We start from the raw sequence: 23,722 nt of genomic DNA on the forward strand, positions 1-23,722 counted from the left end.
CTAAAAATGGCAGCGAAGGTCAAACCTGTTCTAACTGGGAAGGGTGAGTTATGAGATTGCTCCAAGCGGGCTGTGAAACCCTGTGTCCATGAAGCTTGCCAGGACAGCAGAGACACAACTATGACAAATCCTCTGACATCACAGTGGACCCGAAAAACAACCTGGCCTCATCTACACAGTTTCAGAGTGCCGGGGTCCCGCCCCGGCTGTGTCCAGGTTCCTGAGGGATGGACGGTGTTGGCGCAATGAGGGGAAAATAAAGGGCTCGTTAGACTTGGGTTAGTGTTAGGAAGTCCGACTTTACTTTGCACAAGTGTCGTTTATATATTTTTCAGGCTTAGTACAGAAATGCTTCTACAAATATTCTCAGAGAGATAAGGAAGTGAAAAAAACGAGCCCAAGAATATTTAGTAGCATTCCATTCTAAAGAGCATAAGGTTAATGATCGTCTTCTCCGCAATTAACTAGTGTTTGATGTCTCTAAGCTAAAAGAGATAGGTACCTAGACACCCGTTGTAATTCATGGTAAAGTTAAATCAAAGAGAGAAGGTCCAGGCCTCCGGACAGGACAGCTGTTTACATCCTGGGGGAGCCATCCCTGCCTCCCTCAATCATTTACGCCATTTGTGTAGATGGTTAATGGGAACAAAAGGCGACTCCAGGGTATCTTATCCCCAGGGCTATCTGCATTCTCAGCGGGCAGTTAAACATCTTTACATTTTTGCGCCCTTTAGAGGGTGAAAGCATTCCTTTGTCTTTTAGATTGTGGAGCTAGCAGTCCCTTAAACACACTGCCGGAGAAAGCATCATTTCGTTAGTAAAGTAAAGGGCAGAAAAGCTAAGCTAAACTATATATCTTCAAGAATAAAAAGCACAAATAAGTATAGACATAACCTTGATAGAAAGCATGCATATAATTCAGAAAATATCAGGGGTGTCAGCCGGCCATTCTTCACCGAGGGGCATCCCTGCACCCCTCGGCCCTTCTACTCATCAATTATTTGTTATTTATTGCTTTTAGGAGAAAACCTCTATAACATTTTAACAGAAAGCAGAAGGTGAAGAATAATATATAGATACTTCTTGATCATCCAATTAACCAACAAACTTAGAAGGACGATGCCTATATATTTAGACAAAGAACTGGAGGGAGAAGGAAACATTAACCAGACAGAGGCCATAAACCTAATTCGGCATCTTATCTGGGCAGGATTAATTTCTGATTGTCTCAAATGGGACTGTGTGCTCCTCCAATAATTAACCGAAAAATATCTTGAAAGTTACCTACAGGTGGTCACATTCTCTTAGTATATCGAATTTTCCCAGGAGGTAGTGCCTCCCAAGCAGCCACCCAAAGGAGTGAAAACTGGAGGTTAAGAAAGGAAAAGGAATGAAGGGCAATTAGAAGCAGCACAGGTTTCAGAACTATGTGAGGGGCTGACCGGTTATTCTTCACCAAGGGGCGACGCTGCACCCCTGGGCGTTAATCATCTGGACCCTGTCAAACCGCCAATCAAATGATGCAGCCACGGCTCCCAGCACCAGAGTTGGGATCAAGTAGTATATTCAAGTCCCATTCCACTCAACTGCAGGTTGCCAATGGAACATGAAAGTGGCCGGCCAGTGGTGCAGCGATGACATCCACATCTTCTGGGTTGGTGGCCCGGGGTTGGCCGGGTGGAATCCTTGGGGTGAGCTTGCACACCACTGCTTCAGTCATTCTGGGGCAGGCGTCTGGGGTAGTGTAGAGGCAGATGGGAAGGGAAGTTAGACAGGGCCAGATATCCACAGCAACTACAGGAGCATTGCCAACAGATGTGAGCACAGCGATGCACTTCTGCCAAAACAAAACAAATGAAAATTTGCAAAGAATAGAAAAACTGAAGCTAAAAAAAAAAAAAACAGCTTGCCAGTAAGAAGAATAAGATCTCTATGAAGAACCTTAGCAAAACAGGTAAAAGCTATGTCAATCGAAAACCAGCAAACATTTGGGAAAGAAACTCAAGAAGACACAAGGAAAAAGAAGGATATTCCGGGATCTAGGAATGGAAGAAGTAACACACTTTAAACGTCCATACCGGAGAAAGGAATCTCTGGATTCCATGCAATCCCAGTCAAAGTTGCAGCAATATTTGCCACAGAGATAGAAGAGAGAGTCCTAAAGTTTCTAGCCAGCAACAAGAGACCCCGAATAGGCAAAGGAATCCTCAGGAAAATGAACAAAGCAGGACGTGTCACACTTTCTGTATTCAACATATAGGACGAAGCGCTAGGTACCGAAATGGCACAGTCTGGGCCCAAAAACAGGCACACAGACCCATGCAACAGAATCGAGAGCCCAGAGCCCAACTCAAACGTACCTGGACAGCCCATTTTCGACCAGGGAGCCAAGAGGAGACAGTGGAGAAAGGAGAGTCTCTACAATAAACGGTGTTGGGAACCCTGCAAGGCCACATGAAACACAACGAGAGTAGACCATGATGTTACACCTGGCACACACACCATCTCGAAATGGATTAAACCCTTGAATGGGAGACTGGAAATCGTGAACCTTGTAGGAGAAGACCTAGGCAGAGGGCTCTTTGCCATCTGTCTGAGCCGCCTATTGGGAAGAAGCATGTCTGACTGGGCAAGGGCAACAAAGCAAACAAGAAACAAACGGGACCACATCAAATGCAGACGCTTCTGCCCAGTCAAGGAAACCATCGCCTCAATGCAAAGACAGCACAACAACTGGGAGAGGTTGTTTGCAAAGCACACATCGGACAAGGGGTAAAAAGCCCAAAGATACAATCAACTCGCATGTCTCCATAAGAAAAAAAACAAGAAGCCACTGAAAACCTTGGCAAAAGATGGAAACAGAGATTTCTCCCAAGAAGACCTAAAGAGGGCCAACAGGTGCATGCAAACTTGTTCACCATCATTAAGTCTCAGGTCAATGCAAATCCAAACTGCAATGACATAGCAGCTCACTGTGGTCAGAATGGCTATAAGGAAGCAGACAGGAAACAACAAGTGTCACAGAGGAGGTGGAGAGAAGGGAAGCCTCCTGCACTGCTGGTGAGAGTGGAAACCGGTGCACCCACTACGCCAAGCGGTGTGGAACTGTCTCAGAAATTTAAGAATGCATGTCCCATATGATCCAGCTATTCCTCTGTGGCGTGTTCCTGCAAAGAACTCGGAAACACTACTGCATAAACACATGTGCACCGCTGAGTTCACCACAGCCTTAACCCGCCATCCAAGACTTGGAAGCCGCCCTGGTGCCCAGCAAGGGATGAATGCAGAAGGAAGATGGGCTATAGCGACACAATGGCATACCACTCAGCTGGAACAAAGGATGCAATCCAGCCATTTGTGACCACCAGAATGGCTGTGAGGGTTTTAGGGGAAGTGAAACAAGCCCCAGGGAGAACGTCAAATACCGTAGGATCTCACTTACAAGGAGAAGAAAAAACAAGCACTAAACAACAGTTGGCACTGGACATTGGATTGGGGGTTCCCTGAGGCAAAGCAGGGCGGGGTGGGAGGGTGAAAGAGATGCTGAGGCACAAGTGTGTGGTGAGGGCCTCTGTTTAGGTTTACGCTGGTGAAGATGATGTAACCTACACAGAAGTCTAAAGCGATGAGGATGTAAATCCTAAAGATATGGGATGTTCTAATGCAGGGTTATGGCAATAAATACACCTAAAATATAAAATCCAAAAAGGGGTCCAGAATGACGGCATAAAGCTTTGGGGGCTGAAAGAGATTAGAGAAGGTGAACTTCCAAGGATGGAAAATCACCTCCAAATGCTTACTGATGCTACCGAAAGGTAGACCATTCCAAATAGGTGAAGAGGGATACTACCAAGAGAACAGGATCCGTCCTAAACCCATGAACCAAGGGAAAATGTTACCGTCCACGATGTTACTACTAATCACCTTCACGAATAATCCAAACAGGCCCACGTCTTTCCAAGTTTAGGCAAAAGGTTGCTCCAAAAGTACAATTCAGGTCCGGCCCTGTGGTGGAGCGGGTAAGTGGCCACATTCCACTTTGGTGGCCCGGGCCTCACTGTTTCACATCACGGGTGCAGATCACATTAGCAGTGTTAGGAAATATAGACTTCATGGTACGGTGCGGACAGGGATCATAAATAAGTAGCAATTGTGAGGATACGTTACCAATAGGCACCAGAAAAAGAACCATGAGAATCTTACAATCTATGAACGCACCTGGTCCACTTCCCCAAAGGAAGAAGGAAGGAAAACCTGTGACCTGCCAAGGTGGAATCAGCAGAGTGCTAGGAGATGACACGAGTGTTGTGCATCACAGGATTGCCTCGGCAACTTCAAGTTGGGAGGGAGTCCAGGACTTTCTCTGGGGAAGGTCCACCCACTTGGCCATCTACACAGAATAGAAAAGATACAACCCAGGATAATCTTACAGGAAAGAAACCAGTGTCTAGAGAGAGTGTAGCAGGCCTTTCAAAGTTCGAGGAGAAAGTTAGAAACCGACAAGAAATCCAGAAAAAGGAAAACTGTCCTACCTGGAATGGGTGAGGACACAGACTGGTCTGAGATGGCTCTGAAACTCTGTGTGCATGGAGGTTGTCAGGACAACTTCGAAATTTTAGGTTGTTTATGACATCACGGTGAACATGTCCTCCAAGTTGGCCGCATGGTTACAGTCTGAGGATTGGCCTAGGCTAGGCTATTAAAGGGAGAGATACCCAGAAACAGCTTTGACAAACAGAAAGCGGGAACAGAAACTGGAATAGATAAAACAGACTCTGATTCAATGGATAAGAAAGGAATCCTTGGGGAGAAGCGAGAATAGAGGGACAAGCACTGAGAGCAGAACATTGTCATCTATTCAAGTCTATGGGGAGGCCATGCTGATTCAAGCTCGAAACTTGATTGGAAAGAAGTGGCCGGACTTGGGCCTTACCAGACCTACGTTGTCCTTCTGCCTTAAGCATAATCCAAAGTCAAGAATGATGTCTTGAGGACACTGAAGGGAAGAATCAATACCTCGTTTCCCAGGCCCCTAGCATTCTTCGAAGATCAGTCTCACTTTCCATAGCTCTGGCGTCATAGGGGCCCACTGGGTACATGCTAATGTGTCCCAAGAGATGTCTTGGAAGCCTTCAAGGAATGGAGCCCTGTCATGCTTGTGGTATGTCTCTTTGTTTGGAAGGGCTCTACAAGTGTGCTGAAAAACACCATTTTCCAGAGGGCTTCGTTCCTTTCTGAAGGCTGCCCTCCCAAGCTAGAGTGCTCAGTTTGGCTCCAATAAAATTCTCTCCCCCTACCTCTTCCCATAGAAGGATTATTGCTTATGTGTTTTGACATCATATGTAAGTAAGTTGGCTGAAAATTAGAACATTACAATTCGGTTTCAAGAAAAATAAACCGGCCAGGGCTGAGGATGTAAGGCAAACAAACGGCACACCCTATAGAAATAAAGTAAGCCTGTATCTAGATGGAATCTAGGGGAACGTTGAAGGATCAGTGGTCAAGTTCGAAACTTCCCAAATCCAGAAAAGAGACAGAAAAATGTCTTTCCTGGAGAGAGGAATTCATCAGATTTGCCTAATTTGACTCGGAAACATTGTGTCCTGAAGGGGGTTGCCAGAACCACCTAGAATTTGGAGTTTCTGATCACAGGATGTCAAACTAACCCAGATGACCACATGTTCTCAGTGCTTAGTTTGACCTAGGTTAGGATAGCAAAGATTCCTACAAGTGACCAGTGCAAATTCAAAGACAACAACCAAGAGTCACGAAAGCACTCACACCTCGGCCTAGAGACCATACGGTGATTAAAGAAATACAAAATTAATCACTTGGAATGAAGGAGAATGGACTGACAAGCATGTCTAATGGAGATAGCTGAGAAAGACCATGATGAGTATACTATGGAAAAGAAAAAGAAGTCCCAGAAAATGGAAGTCAAAAGAAATCACACCTGAATAATCCTCAATGAAAGATGATGTTAGTCTTTAGACAGACTCTGCCTGAACGTTTGAAAGTCAGAGAAATTCACAAGCAATAAACGGCAGCGAAGGTCAAACCTGGGCTAACTGGGAAGGGTGAGTCATGAGACTCCTCCAAGCAGGCTCTGAAACCCTGTGTCCATGAAGCTTGCCGGGACAGCAGAGACACAATTAAAACAAATCCTCTGACATCACAGTGGACCCGAAAAACAACCTGGCCTTATCTACACACTGCCAGAATTGGGCTCAAGTAGCATATTCAAGTCCCATTGCACTCAACTGCAGGTTGCCAACAGAATATGAAATGGGCCGGCCATTGGTGCAGAGGCGAGGTCTGCACCTTCGGGGTCGGTGGCCCGGGGTGGGCCAGGTGGAATCATGGGGATGAGCCTGCTCACCACTGCTTCAGTCTTTCTGGGGCAGGCGTCTGAGTTAGTGTAGAGGCAGATGGGAAGGGACGTTAGACAGGGCCATACTTCCACAGCAAATACAGGAGCATTGCCAGCAGATGTGAGCTCAGCGATGCACTTCTGCCAAAACAAAACCAATTAAAAGTTGCAACGAATAGAAAAACTGAAGCTAAAAAAAAAATAGCTTGCCAGTGAGAAGAATAATATCTCTATGAAGAACCATAGCCAAACAGGTGAAAGCAATGCCAATCGAAAACTAGCAGAGTTTGGGCAGAGCAAAATGGCGGGGTGAGCTGATCCGGATTGTCTCCCCTCCAAAATACAGCAAAAGATTGCAAGAACTGAATTTCAGAGAATAAACATAATGCCAGCTCCTTAGAGACCTACAATACCAAGAAGGGGGAGATCATAAACCTAGCTTTACACCCTCGGAGGCGCTGGAACGGTAGGAGAGAACATCGCTCCCTCCCCTAGAGTCTGCGATCGCTGCAGCGTGGGATGGCAAGGAGCGGGGGAGGGGCCACGTGACCGTAGGATCATCCACGACTCCTGCCTCTGATTCAGTGGAGACCCGCTGACGGGGGGAAAGCTTCCGTCCGTGGGAACCCTATAAATCAAGGGCCTTGGGAGACCAGAGAACAGAACTGATCTGAACCCAGACGGCGTGTGTGAGTAACAGCCCCTCCCCCACAGCAAAGCCAGTGGGTGCAGCCATCTTGCCCCAAGGCGGAGAGCTAACATGCCGCTCTCGACCCCCATCTAGTGTCGACAGGCTGTAACTACAACTGAATTCTACCACCATGAGAAAAAAACCGCTCCTCTACCATCAGCAATTTATAAAAGCCCCAGACCAGAAGGAAAACAATAAAAACACAGAATTAAGTCCTGAGGACTTGGAATTAGCTAAACTAAGTGATAATGAATTCAGAGCAGCTATAATCAAAAAACTCAATGAGGTAGAGAGATAGAGACACAAGCCGAGTTCTGGAGCTACTTCACAAAAGAGATTGAAATCATAAAGAAGAATCAGAATTACTTGAGATGAAAAACACAATGGACCAGATAAAACAGAATACGGATTCCCTGATTGCCTGTGTAGACAACATAGAGGAGAAAATCAGCATAATCGCGGACAGACAGGCTGAATGGCGCCAGACAGAGGAAGAAAGAGAACTAAGAATTTAAAAAAATGAGGAAAATCTCTGAGAGATAATGGATTCAATGAGGAGTAAGAACATAAGGATCATAGGAATTCCCGAGAATATGGAAAAGGAAAATGGAGCAGAAAGTGTGCTTAACGAAATTATTGAAGAGCACTTCCCTAATCTAGGGATCAACGGAGAAATGTGTGTAGAGGAGGGTTTTAGAGCTCCTAGATTTTTCAATGTAAAAAGACCCACCTCAAGGCACATAATAGTAAAGTTGGCAAATAGGAATGATAAGGAAAGCATACTCAGGGAAGTAAGAATAAAAAAGAGAGTAACCTATAAAGGAGCCCCTATCAGACTGTCAGTGGATTTCTCTACAGAAACCCTACAAGCTAGGAGAGAATGGAGTGATATATTCAAAGCTTTAAAGGATAAAAACCTTCAGCCAAGAATACTCTATCCAGCAAGAATTTCCTTCAGATATGAGGGAGAAATTAAATCTTTTCCAGAAAAACAAAAGTTAAGGGAATTTGTAACTAAAAGCCCTCCATTACAAGAAATCCTCAAGAAGGCTCTCATACTTGAAAAAAGGAAAAAGGGAGAAAGGGGACACAATCCACAGACTAGGGAGACCGATGGATAGAACCAGAACAGGATAGCAAATATTCAACTATAGCATTAGGGTAAAAATAAGGAAACTACCAAAACAAGGACGATCTTAGCACTCTAACTACAAATTAATAAGACGAGTTGGAATAAGAAATGAAAATAATTATTTAGGAGGGGAAGAGCAAAGGGTCTAAGTCAGTATTGGTCGAGTAAGTAAGAGACCACCAGAGAATAGACTATATTATACACGAGATTCTAAATACAAACTTCAAGGTAGACACTAAAATAAAGTACAGAACAGAGTCACAAATCATAGATAAGGAAAAATCTAAGAAACCCAGCATAAGAAATTGCAGTATTAAATGGGTAGTCTAAAGCACACAGGAAAAGAAACACAGGAAAACAAGCTAATGAGCGACAGATTGACAGCATTAAGTCCACATGCATCAATAATCACTCTCAGTGTGAACGGATTGAACTCTCCAATAAAAAGACACAGAGTGGCAAAATGGATTAAAGAACAAGATCCAACAATTTGTTGCCTCCAGGAAACACACCTCAGCCCCAAGGACAAACACAGACTCAGGGTGAAGGGGTGGAGGACAATACTTCAAGCAAGGAGCAAGGAAAAAGAGGCAGGTGTTGCAATTCTCATATCAGACCAAGTGGATTTCAAAATAAGACAGGTAAAGAGAGACACAGAGGGACAATATATAATCATCAAAGGGACACTTCATCAAGAAGAAATAACGATTATAAATATCTATGCACCCAACACAGGGGCACCAAGATTCATAAAGCAACTATTAACAGACCTAAAGGAAGATGTTAAAAACAGCACAATTATAGTAGGGGACCTCAACCCCCCACTCACATCAACGGACAGATCATCCAGACAGAAAATCAACAAGGAAATATTGGAGCTGAATGAAAAACTAAAACAATTGGACTTAATAGACATATATAGATCACTCCACCCTGAAGGAGCTGAACACATCCTTCTCAAGTGCACATGGAACATTCTCTAGGATAGACCATATGTTGGGAAACAAAGCAAGCCTCTACAAATTTTAAAAAATTGAAATAATAACACGCATCTTCTCAGATCATAGTGCTATAAGGCTAGAAATTAATTACAAGAAAACAGCTGAGAAAGGCACAAAGATGTGGAGACTAAATAACACACTACTGAACAAGCAATGGATCATTGAAGAAATTAAAGAAGAAATAAAGAAATACCTGGGAACAAATGAAAATGATAGCATGCCATACCAACTCATAGGGGATACAGCAAAAGCATATTAAGAGGAAAATTCATCGCAATACAGGCACATCTTAACAAACAAGAAAAATCCCAAATAAGCAACCTTAAAGCACACCTAACTGAACTAGAGAAAAAAGAACAAATGAAGCCCAAAGTCAGCAGAAGGAGAGACATAATAAAAATCAGAGCAGAAATAAATACTATTGAAACGGAAAAGGCAGTAGAAAGGATCAATGAGACAAAGAGCTGGTTTTTTGAGAAGATAAATAAAATTGACAAACCACTAGCCAGACTTACAAAGAAAAAACGGAGAAAGCTCAAATAAACAAAATCAGAAATGAGCGAGGAGAAATAACAACAGACTCTGCAGAAATACAACAGATTCTAAGAGAATACTACGAAAAACTATATGCCAACAGAATGGATAACCTAGAGGAAATGGATACATTCTTGGACTCCTACAATCTCCCAAAGCTCACTCAAGAAGAGGCAGACAATTTGAACAGACCAATCACAAGGAAAGAGATTGAAACAGCAATCAAAGACATCCCAAAGAATAAAACCCCAGGACCAGATGGCTTTCCTGAGGAATTCTACCAAATTTTCAGAGAGGATTTAATACCTATCCTTTTCAAGCTATGCCAAAAAATTAGGGAAGATGGAACACTTCCTAACACATTCTATGAGGCCAACATCACACTGATACCAAAACCTGACAAGGACACCACGAAAAAAGAGAACTACAGGCCAATATCACTGATGAACATAGATGCAAAAATTCTAAACAAAATTTTGGCAACCGGAATTCAGCAATTCATCCAAAGAATCATACATCAGGATCAGGTGGGATTCATACCAGGGACACAGGGATGGTTCAACATCCGCAAATCAATCAATGTGATACACCACATCAACAAACTGAGGAATAAAAACCACATGGTCATCTCAATAGATGCAGAGAAGGCATTTGACAAGATCCAACAGCCATTTATGATAAAAACTCTGAATAAAATGGGCATAGAAGGAAACTACCTCAACATAATAAAGGCCATATACGACAAACCCATAGCCAACATCATACTCAATGGGCAAAAACTGAACCCCATCCCCCTGAAAACAGGAACGAGACAAGGATGCCCTCTATCACCACTCTTATTTAACATAGTACTGGAGGTCCTGGCCAGAGCAATCAGGCAAGAAAAAGGAATAAAAGGAATCCAAATAGGGAGGGAAGAAGTGAAACTCTCGCTGTTTGCAGAGGACATGGTCTTATATATAGAAAACCCCAAAGAATCCATTGGAAAACTGTTAGAAGTAATCAACAACTACAGCAAATTTGCAGGGTATAAAATCAATTTGCATAAATCAGTAGCATTTCTATACTCCAGTAATGAACCAACAGAAAAAGAACTCAAGAATACAATACCATTCACAATTGCAACAAAAAGAATAAAATACCTTGGGGTAAATTTAACTAAGGAAGTGAAGGACCTATATAATGAAAATTGCAAGGCCTTTCTGAGAGAATTGGATGACGACATAAGGAGATGGAAAGGCATTCCATGTACATGGATTGGAAGAATAAACATAGTTAAAATGGCCATTCTACCTCAAGCAATCTACAGATTCAATGCCATCCCAATCAGAATCCCAATGACATTCTTTACAGAATTAGAACAAAGAATCCTAAAATTCATATGGGGCAACAAAAGACCCCGAATTTCTAAAGCAATCCTGAGAAAAAAAGAGCAAAACGGGAGGCATCACAATCCCTGACTTCAAAACATACTACAAAGCTACAGTACTCAAAACAGCATGGTACTGGTACAAAAACAGGTGCACAGATCAATGGAACAGAATTGAAAGCCCAGAAATAAAACCACACATCTATGGACAGCTTATCTTTGACAAAGGAGCTGAGGGCATACAATGGAGAAAAGAAAGTCTTTTCAACAAATGGTTCTGGGAAAACTGGAAAGCCACATGTAAAAGAATGAAAATTGACCATTCTTTTTCACCATTCACCAAAATAAACTCAAAATGGATTAAAGACCTAAAGGTGAGACCTGAAACCATAAGGCTTCTGGAAGCAAACATAGGCAGTACACTCTTTGACATCAGTATTAAAAGGATCTTTTCGGACACCATGCCTTTCAGAGAAGGGAAACAATAGAAAGAATAAACAAATGGGACTTCATCAGATTAAAGAGCTTCTTCAAGGCAAATGAAAACAGGATTGAAACAAAAAAACAACCCACTAACTGGGAAAAAATATTTGCAAGTCATATATCTGACAAAGGCTTAATATCCTTAATATATAAAGAACTCTCGCAACTCAACCACAAAACACCAAACAACCCAATCGAAAAATGGGGTGGAGACATGAACAGACATTTCTGCAAAGAGGATATACTGATGGCCAATAGGCACATGAAAAGATGCTCATCATCGCTGATCATCAGGGAAATGCAAATCAAAACTACACTAAGATATCACCTTACACCCGTTAGAATGACAAAAATATCTAAAACTAGTAGCAACAAATGTTGGAGAGGTTGCGGAGAAAAAGGAACCCTCATACACTGCTGGTGGGAATGCAAACTTTTGCACCCACTATGGAAAACAGTATGGAGATGCCTCAAAAAGCTAAAAATAGAACTACCATAAGATCCAGCCATCCCACTACTGGGTATTTATCCAAAGAGCCTGAAGTCAGCATTCCCAAAAGTCCTGTGCACCCCAATGTTTATTGCAGCACTGTTTACAATAGCCAAGACGTGGAAGCAACCTAAGTGCCCATCAACAGACGAATGGATAAAGAAGATGTGGTACATATATACAATGGAATACTACTCAGCTGCAAAACAGAACAAAATCATTCCATTTGCAATAACATGGATGGACCTTGAGAGAATTATGTTAAGTGAAATAAGCCAGCGACAGAAAGATAGTCTGTGTATGACTCCAGTCATATGAGGATTTTAAAACTATGGACCAAGAACAGTTTAGTGGATACCAGGGGAAAGGTGGGGTGAGGGGTGGGCACAAAGGGTGAAGTGGTGCACCTACAACGTGACTGACAAACATTAATGTACAACTGAAGTTTCACAAGATTTTAACCTATCAATAACTCAATAAAAATAAAAGTTGCAAAGAATAGAAAAACTGAAGCAAAGAAAAAAAAAACAGCTTGCCAGTGAGAAGAATAAGATCTCTATGAAGAACCTTAGCAAAACAGGTAAAAGCTGTGTCAATCGAAAACTAGCAAACCTTTGGGGAAAGAAATTCAAGAAGACACAAGGAGAAAGGAGGATATTCCCGGATATAGGAAGGGAAGAATTAACACACATGAAACGTCAATACCAGAGAAAGGAATGTCTGGTTTCCATGCAATCCCAGTCGAAGTTGCAGCAATATTTGCCACAGAGATAGAAGAGAGAATCGTAAAGTTTCTAGCCAGCAACAAGAGACCCCAAATAGGCAAAGGAATCCTCAGGAAAACGAACAAAGCAGGATGTGTCACACTTTGTGATTTCAAGATATAGGACGAAGCGCTAGGTACCAAAACGGCACAGGCTGGGCCCAAAAACAGGCACACAGACCCATGCAACAGAATCAAGAGCCCAGAGCCCAACTCAAACGTACCTGGACAGCCCATTTTCGACCAGGGAGCCAAGAGGAGACAGTGGAGAAAGGAGAGTCTCTACAAGAAACGGTGCTGGGAAGCCTGCACAGCCACATGGAACACAACGAGAGTAGACCATGATGTTACACCTGGCACACACACCATCTCGAAACGGATTAAAGCCTTGAATGGGAGACTTGAAACCGTGAACCTTGTAGGAGAAGACCTAGGCAGAGTGCTCTTTGCCATCTGTCGGAGACGCCTATTTGGAAGAAGCATGTCTGACTGGGCAAGGGCAACAAAGCAAACAAGAAACAAATGGGACCACATCAAATGCAGACGCTTCGGCCCAGTCAAGGAAACCATCTACTCAATGCAAAGACAGCACAACTGGGAGAGGATGTTTGCGAAGCACACATCGGACAAGGGGTGAAAAGCCCAAAGAAGATACAATCAACTCACATGTCTGCACAAGAAAAAAAACAAGAAGCCAATGAAAACCTGGGCAAAAGATGGAAACAGAGATTTCTGCCAAGAGGGCCAACAGGTGCGTGAAAACTTGTTCACCATCATTAAGTCTTAGGCCAATGCAAATCCAAACTGCAATGACATAGCAGCTCACTGTGGTCAGAATGGCCATAAGGAAGCAGACAGGAAACAAGTGTCAGAGAGGAGGTGGAGAGAAGGGAAGACTCCTGCACTGCTGGTGGGAGTGGAAACCGGTGCACCCACTACGCCAAGCGGTGTGGAACTGCCTCAGAAATTTAAGAATCCGTGCCCCATATGATCCAGCTATTCCTCTGTGGCATGTTCATCGAAAGAACTCAGAAAGACTACTGCATAAAGACATGTGCGCCGCTGAGTTCACCACAGCCTTAACCCCACATCCAAGACTTGGAAGCCGCCCTGGTGCCCAGCAAGGGATGAATGCAGAAGGAAGATGGGCTATAGCCACACAATGGCCTACCACTCAGCCGGAACAAAGGATGCAATCCAGCCATTTGTGACCACCAGAATGGCTGTGAGGGTTTTAGGGGAAGTGAAACAAGCCCCAGGGAGAAAGTCAAATACCGTAGGATCTCACTTACAAGGAGAAGAAGAAACAAGCACTAAACAACAGGTGGCACGGGACCTTTGATTGGGGGTTCCCTGAGGCAAAGCGGGGCGGGGTGGGAGGGTGAAAGAGATGCTGAGGCACAAGTGTGTGGTGAGGGCCTGTGATTAGCCTTATGCTGGTGAAGATGATGTAACCTACACAGAAGTCTAAATCGATGAGGATGTAAATCTGAAAGATATGGGATGTTCTAACGCAGGGTTATGCCAATAAATTCACCTAAAAGCAAAAATGCAAAAAGGGGTACAGAATAACGGCATAAAGCTTTGGAGGCCGAAAGAGATTAGAGAAGGTGAACTTCCAAGGATGGAAAATCACCTCAAAATGCTTAATGATGCTACAGAAAGGTAGGCCATTCCAAATAGATGAAGAGGAATACTACCAAGAGAACGTGATCCATGCTAAACCCATGAAGCAACAGAAAATGTTACCGTCCATGATGTTACTACTAATCACCTTCACCAATAATCCAAACAGGCCAACTTCTTCCCAAGTTCAGGCAAAAGGTTGGTCCAAAGGTACAATTCAGAGCCGGCCCTGTGGTGGAGCAGGTAAATGCCCACGTTCCGCTTGGGCGGCCCAGGCCTCACTGTTTCACATCACGGGTGCAGATCACATTAGCAGTGTTAGGACATATAGATTTCATGGTACGGTGCGGACAGAGATCATAAATAAGTAGCAATTGTGAGGATACGTTCTCAATACGCACCAGAAAAAGAACCATGAGAATATTACAATCTATGAACGCATGTGGTACACTTCCCCAAAGGAAGAAGGAAGGAAAACGTGTGACCTGCCAAGGTGAAATTGGCAGAGTGTAGGAGATGACACGATCGTTGCGCATCACAGGATTGCCTGGGCAACTTCACCTTGGGAGGAAATCCAGGACTTTCTCTGGGGAAAGTCCACCCACTTGGCCATCTACACAAGATATAAGAGATACAACCCAGGATAATCTTACAGGAAAGAAACCAGTGTCTAGAGAGAATGTAGTAGGCCTTTCAAAGTTCGAGGAGAAGGTTAGAAACCGACAAGAAATCCAGAAAAAGGACAACTATCCTACCTGGAAAGGGTGAGGAGTCAGACTGGTCTGAGATGGCTCTGAAACTCTGTGTGCATGTAGGTTGTCAGGACAACTTCGAAATTTTAGGTTGTTTATGACATCACGGTGAACATGTCCCCTAGGGATGTGAGGACATCCTTAACACTTCCACGAGCTCCTGGAAGTGTGTTTTCCCTCCTCTTGCCAGAACTAGTTATTACAGAGCTTCGTAACATTTGCCACTCTATTACGGATGTCCTACTTTAGTATTTATTTTTTACTTTTACATGTTTTAGACCATAAAAAACTTCAAGTTTTAATGTAATCTTTATGTTTTTATTAATGTTTTCCTTTATGGCTTTAACTATATATTTTTTCTAACAATTTTATCATTTTGTTTTGTGTAAATCTTTACATAATCTAGAGTTGATTTTTGCTGTAAAGTTACTCTTTCTGCACTTTAATCAGTTCCACAAATGATCTTAAAGATGGAACATCGGGCATCCTGAGCTCAGGCAGACTGGTTTTGAAATTAGTGGGCATTTCTAACAGCTCTGCGTATGTGCCATTTCAGATACAAGTGCTGGTTGAAGCTGACCACTTCAAGGTTGCAGTCAGAGATGCTCACTTATTGCAGTACAATCATCGGAATAGAAATCGCAGAGAAATCAGCAAACTGAATTTCTGGTGACATAAATCTCACCAGTGCTTCGCGCACTGTGATATAATCTTAAAGGGGCAGATGCTTTTTAAAAAAACAAAATTGAATGTAAACTTTGCACATTTAAAGGGTTCCTGTACACTATGAGTGAAAAGTTGTACCTTTATTCATCAATGTCCTACTTGTAAATCATCCATTTAATAAATACTGTAAGAGTTACCTGTCTTCATATGTCATTTAATTGGGGCAGTTTATTTTCAATAATGCACAATGCAAAAAGAAATATGTAGCAATATTAATACTGTGTTGGAGTCTCCCAAAGCTTTCTATACTTCCTAAAATATTTTTAAGACAAGAAATAGGAGTAAATACTACCCAAAAATTAACCTCTCTCTTCCTGGGTTTCATAAAAACCAGGAGATGCCACAAGGAAATCATTCTCCCATTTTCTTACTTAAGGAAATAAAATATATTCAGGAAATGAGAAAAGCAGAAAGAGTTTACCCATAGATGACCCTTGACCCATAGGCAGTTACTGTTAGCATTCTATTTCTTTTGACTCCTTTTAAATCCTATTTTGTCTCTAAACTATACTTCGCTGCTTTCAAGTCAGCATTGGATACCGACATGAGACTATCTCTATAGGTTTTCTTGGTTTTTATGAAATCTCTAAATTTGTAGAGGGGAAAAAAGTCATTTCTTAATTAAACATATATCAAATTCAGAAGTTTAATAGTTCCCATTGTCAACATGCTTAACTATGCCTTTCTGCCCTTCCTTTCTCCCAGCAAGCCCAAAGAATAATGAAATTTCAAAACTAGGTTGTGGTCACACCACTTCATTTTATAGAAGACTGCAATATTATTGTATCTATTATTGTCTCTACAATACCGTCTTCTCAAGTACTTTAAATTGCTCGTTGTCACAGGCTGGGTTCCCGGGGAAGCAAAGAGATCAGAATGCAAGAGGTTTATGAGGGAGCGCTCTTGTGATCAACTGCTGTAGGGACAAGAAGGTACAGGATTGGGCAGAGGAGGACGTGGGACGTGGAGGCCTCAGCCCACCCTGCAGGGGAGCTGAAGCTGGGATGATCCTTTAGAGCAGTCAAGAGGGGGACAGGTCCTTGTAGCTCAACTCTAGTCAACGAGTACAGGCCACCTGGGAAACAGGGTGGAAACGTGGTTGAAGGGTCTGTCTTCACCTGAGGCCGTTCTCACATGGGATGATAGCTGCGGGCGGCCTGCGCTTCCGATGACAAGAGGAGTTCATTCCTCAGTCCTTCAGAGGGATTGAGCGGCACATCACAGCACAGTGTAAAAACTACGTAAATCCCTTAACCTAACATCTGGTCTGGACAGCCCTTCTCCTATGGTTAAATGGAAGAACATAAGCTTTGGAGGAAAGAGGGAACTATGTTTACGCAAAATAACTCCTCTGAGCCTCGGTTCCTTTGTCTATAAAATGGGCAGTATAGCACATCTTCTGTAGAGTTACTGTGATCACTAAATATTGTTTGCAAAGGGGTCGTCATGTAGTAGTCTTCAATAAACGGAAATGCCCTTTCTTTTTGATTTTGGAAAGGCTCTTGTTCTACTCAAGCAGTTTCCTTCCATTTGGTCTTCAAAGAGTTTTCTCATGCCTCATGGTTCTAGAGTCCAATAGCCCAGGAACACTATTTCTAGTTGTAGGAGACACTGATGGCTGCCTTCCCATTTATTCCCCATTTCCCATCCCCTACTGACTCCTATTGATCTGCAGATGGGCAAGTGGCATCAGTTGGCCCAACCAAAGGGAAAGACAAAGCTCTGGTTACCACCCACAGCCATCTTATGACCCCAAAAGGACCCCGCCTTGGAGAAGCCGACACCGAGGGTGACCAAGTGAACTACGAACTGAATGTGGACCTTGATGCCATCACTGAGCTGTTGATACTAAAGTGCCTCAAATCATCCTGATGACTTATTGTTAAGCCATGGGCGGTGCCATGTCCACACGTGGGATCTGAACCCACAAACCCGGGGCCACTGAACCGGAGCCATTTTCTGGCTTCTTGGGGCCTCGCCAACTGAGTGGGAGGGCCTGTCAGCTCCTTCCTTTAATAAGCAAACCAGCCCTTCGTCCGGACCCCACACCCACCACCATCTCTCCACCCCAATCACCCCAGAGCAGGTACTAGGCCTCAGGTGCGTCTGCCTCCACTTCAGAGGAGCCAGCCTCATGTACCAAAACTGGCTGCCTGGTGCCTGCCATTGCTCCCAACGTCCAGGCCCAACTAGTGGCTGCTCGCTGACCCATCTCCCCAGATCCAGGCCTCACCTCACTGATGGACCCACAGCCCAGACCCACCCTGTCCAGACCCCAGACCCCTGCCTGGCCTTGGACTGAAGTGGGGGCTGTGTGTCCCTTCCCGTTTGTCCCCCTGAGGGGCTGCCACCATCCTCTTAGTCCTTGAAGCCAGAGACAGGCTGTGAGGACCCCACATCTCAGCTGTGGGCTGAACCGTGTCCCCAAACTCACAGGTTGAAGCCCTGACCACAGGACCTTGGCACGTGCCAGGTTTTGGAGATGGCTCTTTAAGGAGGTGAAATGAGGTCCTGGTGCAGTGGGACTGGGGTCCTTATGAGAAGAGGAGACGCAGATGCAGAGGAGCAGCCCCGTGAGGACGGAGACAGAGATGGGAGGGAGGCTGCCACCAGCCCAGGGACCCTGGAGCCCCAGACGCTGGAAGAGACAGGAGGGACACTCCCCTGGAGCCTCCGGAGGGAGCACGGCCCTGCAACCCTTGACCTCAGACTCTGGGCTCCAGGATGGGGTAGGACGTATCCCTGGGGTTCAAGCCCCTGAACGGCCCGTCACCTGGAACTCTCGGGACCTGCACTCTGTCCCACCCATCCAATCCCGTTTTGCTGACTTGAATGCCCCTCAGCCCGATTCCCAGCCCCCGAGCGGCCCTGGGAGCCCCGACAGGGCGGGCTGATGATGCGGGCGGGGGGACCAGAGGCGACTGGCCCCCACTAACGATTCCCCTAAACCCCGTCTTCCCTCCGGCATCTGATATGCAGACGCCCCCCGGCTCGCACCCCATTCCTTTATCTCTGGGCCGACGACACCCGACCCCCCACCCAGGCCCCCCAGCAGGGCTCCCCGGCTGAGGGCTCGGCGCCCGGGGGTGATTAACGCCCAGCTTGCTGTGTGAAAGATGTGAGTCCTGACTCGGTTGGGGGCCAAGCGGCCCCAATTAAGGCGGCAGCGGCTTTCATGTTCACCTCAATTAAGCCGCCTGCCGTTTCCCGAGTCATTTCCCGGGCACCGTCCCGTGGTGTCGGCCGCACACCAAAGGGCCTCGCGGGCCACGCAGCAGGTGACGCTCATTTGCACACTGACCCAGGCAGGCGGGGGCAGGGGTGCTCTGGGAGGGCTCTGGAGCTGGTTGGGGTGAAGGGTCACGGGGTCGGGTCCCTCCTGCCTCTTCTGCTCATCAAACCATGTGAGGCAGCATCTTGCATACAAAATGCAGGAAAACCGGCACGGATGTGAGTTCAGGGCCACTCTTCCTCAGCAAAAAAAACAGGTGATCTCTGATTCAAAGGATGAATTGGGTCTTGGGCCAGAGGCCGCGTCCCTCAGGACGAGCCTAGTGGTGGTGAGGTCACAGGGCACGGCGGGTGCTGCCTCCTTCCGCCTCTGAGGTCCGACCACCGTCCTTCAGATGCGCAGGACCCGACCAACCCAAATCACCCATCACAAATCACTCCCGGACAGCATTGCCTCCCAACCTCAAAACCACCATCAAAAGGGCCCAGTCAGTCCCCACATTTGCTTTTCTCCTTCTCCGTGCAAAAACCAATGCTCCATCCTTGGTGCTGAAAGCACGAAAATGGACGCCTGCATCCTGGGACAGCAATCCAGCTGCTTCCAGGAGCGCTGTTTGCAGGAGGAATAAATGAGACCGAAAACAAATGGGCAAAATACGGTCCATCCGTGCAGTGGAATATTATGCAGCCATGAAAAAGGAGCCCATGTCTGAATCTCCTTCCTTTTCATGGCTGCATAATATTCCCCCCACAACGGACCATGTGCTGTTCCCCCATTTATGCAGCTGTGGACACTCGCGGTGGTTGATGAATCCGATTTTTATAAGTCGGTCTATTAACCCGAGCCGCTTCCTGTCCATTTTCCTTTCTCCAGGGGCTCAGTATTTATTCCCAGGCCACGTGACCCTCAGGCATCATGCCCCTGGGCAGCATTGACAGCTGTCGACCCTGCAGAGAGGTCCCCCGTCCTGCTGTTTGCACACGACCCCACCCACATCACCCCCATCTCCACATGGAGCTCGCCTGTCAGATGCAGCAGGAGATGCAAAAAAAATCCATTGTTCGTTTCTCAGGAAACCCCAAAAAGCCGCCAGTGCAGGCGACGCCAGGCCTGAGAGTCTGAGCCGGGGTCGCGGGAGGTCCTGGTAGGTCAGCAACCTGGGCGGCAGAGTCACGACCCTCAGACACTGACCCCGGCTCCAGGCTCCATCTACACGGTCGGCGGGGAGAAAAGGAGAGAAACCTGGTGGCGTCAGACTCGGAGCCACAGGAGCCGCCGTCCCCTGGGCTTCACCGCCACCCTGTGGCCACATGCGGGACGGGCCACCCCGGCCGCAGGGGACGTGGGGGGGCGGGGGCTAGCGGAGGCGCGGGAAGGTTCCAGAACATGGAAGCTGGGGTCAAAGGGTGCAGAAAAATACACATTTATGTGCATGTGTGTTCAGGTGCACGTGTGCACATACATGTACAAATCCATGTGGGACGTGTGCAGTCAACATACAGATGATTGACAGATGGGAGATGATTGACAGATAGATAGTTGATTGACAGATAGATAGATGATAGAGACATAGATGATTAGATCCTCCACCCCCGGATGCCAAGCGGGTAAACTGAGTCACGGGGGAGGAAACTCGGGAGCCGAAGCCTGCTGTCGTCTGGGGCATCCCAATGGGGTGCCCGAACTCAGAAAGCCACCCACACCCTTGAAACCCCAGCAGTGAGAGGGGCTGAACCCAGAGGCAGACCCTGCCACGGGGCTCCATCCACAGCCGAGGGAACAGCACAGGGAGAGACGCCCGCACAACTGGGCCCACGGCAGGTCCAATGGTCAGAGGAGGGAAAGTGGTCAGTGGTTCCTCAATAATATATAACCAGACAGTGAATAGACAAACAAAATAATATATAAGTGGACAGAGAGTGAGTAGTCAAACAAAATAATATATAAGTGGACAGAGAGCAAGTAGGCAAACAAAATAATATATAAGTGGACAGGGAGTGAGTAGAATTAAGCAGAATCACCACCCAACCTGACAAGTCTGTTCCCAGGTGTGGCCCCAGATTAACCGGAAATGGGTGTTTGAACAAGTATTTGTACAGGAAAGCTCATGGCAGCTCTGATTGCAACAGCCAGGCATCCATGACAGGTGGATGGACACACAGAAAGGGATCTGTCTACATGGTGGAATATTATGCAGCCAAGAACAGGAGCAGGGCCCTGACATGGCTACACGTGGACGGACCTCAAACACACGATGCTCAGAGACAGAAGCCAGACACACAAGGACACATATTGTGTGATCCCATTGGCGGGAAACGTCCAGAACAGGCCAATCCCCAGACAGAGGGAGGTGAGTGGACCCACTGGGCCGGGGAGGAGGCAACAGCTGGGTGGGCCGAGTGCCACCTCTGAGGACAGGAGGTTAACGCCACATCCTCCCACCTGCTGCCTGGTTGGGATCCACCACAGAGAGAACCCGGCCCAGACTGAGGGGCTGGGATCAGGGTCCACGTGCCCTGAGCCAGTCAGAGGGACCGACGGTTGGGTGCCCACAACACCTCCTTCCCTCTGTCCTTTAATGAAAGCTGAGCCCGTCCCCAGGTCTGCAAGGCATATATGTTAGTTTGCCTCCTCACCCTGTCCACTTATACATTATTTTGTTTGTCTACTTGCTCTCTGTCCACTTATATATTATTTTGTTTGTCTAGTCACCCTTTGTCAGCTTATACATTATTTTGTTTGTCTACTTTCTCTCTGTCTCTCTCCTGCCTTGCAGACGCTCAACAAACCTTCACTGACCCACACAGAGTGGGGTCACCAGGCGGCAGCGGAGACGGGAAAAGTGCCAGAGCCACTTCCTGCCTGTGTCTGCCTTCCCGTCCCTGGGGCCTCGAGCACAATCAATCTTTATCCAGCTCTGCAGCCTGCAGGGCCAGCCCCTTGCACATTGGAGTCGGCAGCCACGTACGCGGTTGGATCTGGGGACCCCAGGAACAGCAGCTCCTGCCCGGCCACCGTGCCCTCCCAGCCCGGCCTTCAGGGCCTGGAAGGTGGTGCTGTCTCCCTCAGGGGAGGGAGGAGAGGCAGCCATGGAAACACACGTCTGGTCAGGGGGCGAACACGTTAGACGGGGCGGCTGCTAACATCGTGGCCCCAACTGCTTTCTCGGGGTCCCTGCAGGAGCGAGAATGTCCCCGGGGGCCCAGGAATCCGATGCTGCTGGACGGACCCTCAGGAGCCGGGGAAGAAACAGAGAGGGACCCACACAGAGGCCTCCTGGGAAGAAACAGCACCGACCAAAACTGGGGGGAAGTCTGACCCACGGATGGTCCCAAAATGCCAAAGGGAGTGATCAAGCAACATTAATAGACTGACTCATGTCTCCAAAAGGATCCGCTGAAGTCCTGCCATTGTGGGTGGAATATTACACAGCCATGAAAAGGAAGGAGATTCTGACACCAGCTCCCACATGGACGGACCTTGAGGACCTGATGCTCGGCAACTGAGGCAGCTGACACGGGACCTCTGGGAGCCCTGCAGGATGGCAGCTGTCACAATGGCTTCAACTGTGTCACTTCCACGTGAGTTGCATGGTCACAAGCATATTCTCAACACTGGGACTCGATTCCTCTGATATGACAGCTAACTCGACTCCAGAGTGAACACAGTCTGATCATTTTACCCTTCGTGATTGTTTTGTTTGTGCATCTTTTTAGTGGATGCGCCATGGCTGCCCACAGTCAGCAGATTTCTACATACAGGTAAAGTTCGAGCTTCTCCAGAGCTCAGGAGCGAGTCCGTCCTGACGCCTGAGGTGGAAATAATTCTCACCCCCATGGATGGATGAATTAAACAGAATGGGGTCCATCCACATGGTGGAATATTACGCAGCCATGAACAGGAGTAAAGTCCTGACAAAGCTACATGTGGTTGGACCCTCAATGCATGATGCTCAGAGACAGCAGCCAGACACAGAAGGACACACAGCATGGGATCCCATTTATATAAAACGTCCAGAAGAGGCCAATCCACAGAAACAGAGTAAATTATTGGCTGCCTGGGGCTGGGGTGGTAGAACAGGGTTTGGGGGTGATGGCAGAGGGATGTGGGGTCTCTTCCCAGGGTGATGACGACGCTCTGCAATTGATTGTGTTGTCGGAGGCCATACTGTGCGTCCATCTGAAAGCCCCCAAACTGGACTCTGGAAACGGGTGACCTGTGTCCTGTGAACCTCTTTTTTACAGACTCATCAACGAACGCTGAGAAAACCTCGAACCGTCTCAACAGGCCCAGGATGAGCACCAGCCGGGCCGGGAACCAGGGCCCTCTGTCCAGCCCGACACCCCGACCGTTGTCCCACCCACAAAACGAACGGAGTCGCCCCTGAATCGGTTTTGCTTCCAGATTTTTTTTAAAAAAGGCAACATTGTAACCGAGAACAAAATTAAAATGTCCCGCAAGAAATGAACAATGTTTCATTCAAAATATGTAACTGCTGCAACAGGCTCTTGGCAACGAAGCACTTTATTGTTACTTTGAAACACACATTTCAC

At 46.3% G+C, this 23,722-nt stretch overlaps 1 long non-coding RNA gene across 1 annotated transcript in view; it reads right to left on the reverse strand.

Annotated features, from left to right (window-relative positions):
* Positions 1-279: 279 nt before the first annotated feature.
* The window catches only part of LOC139044811 (uncharacterized), a 30,406-nt gene continuing 6,963 nt past the window's right edge, over positions 280-23,722 (reverse strand). The window contains exon 2 of the long non-coding RNA XR_011502072.1: positions 280-1,837. This is a non-coding gene — a long non-coding RNA (uncharacterized lncRNA). The remainder of the gene's footprint in view (positions 1,838-23,722) is intronic.

The sequence above is a fragment of the Equus asinus genome, chromosome 3, assembly GCF_041296235.1.
Source record: "Equus asinus isolate D_3611 breed Donkey chromosome 3, EquAss-T2T_v2, whole genome shotgun sequence".
In the NCBI taxonomy this organism is placed as follows: Eukaryota; Metazoa; Chordata; class Mammalia; order Perissodactyla; family Equidae; genus Equus; species Equus asinus.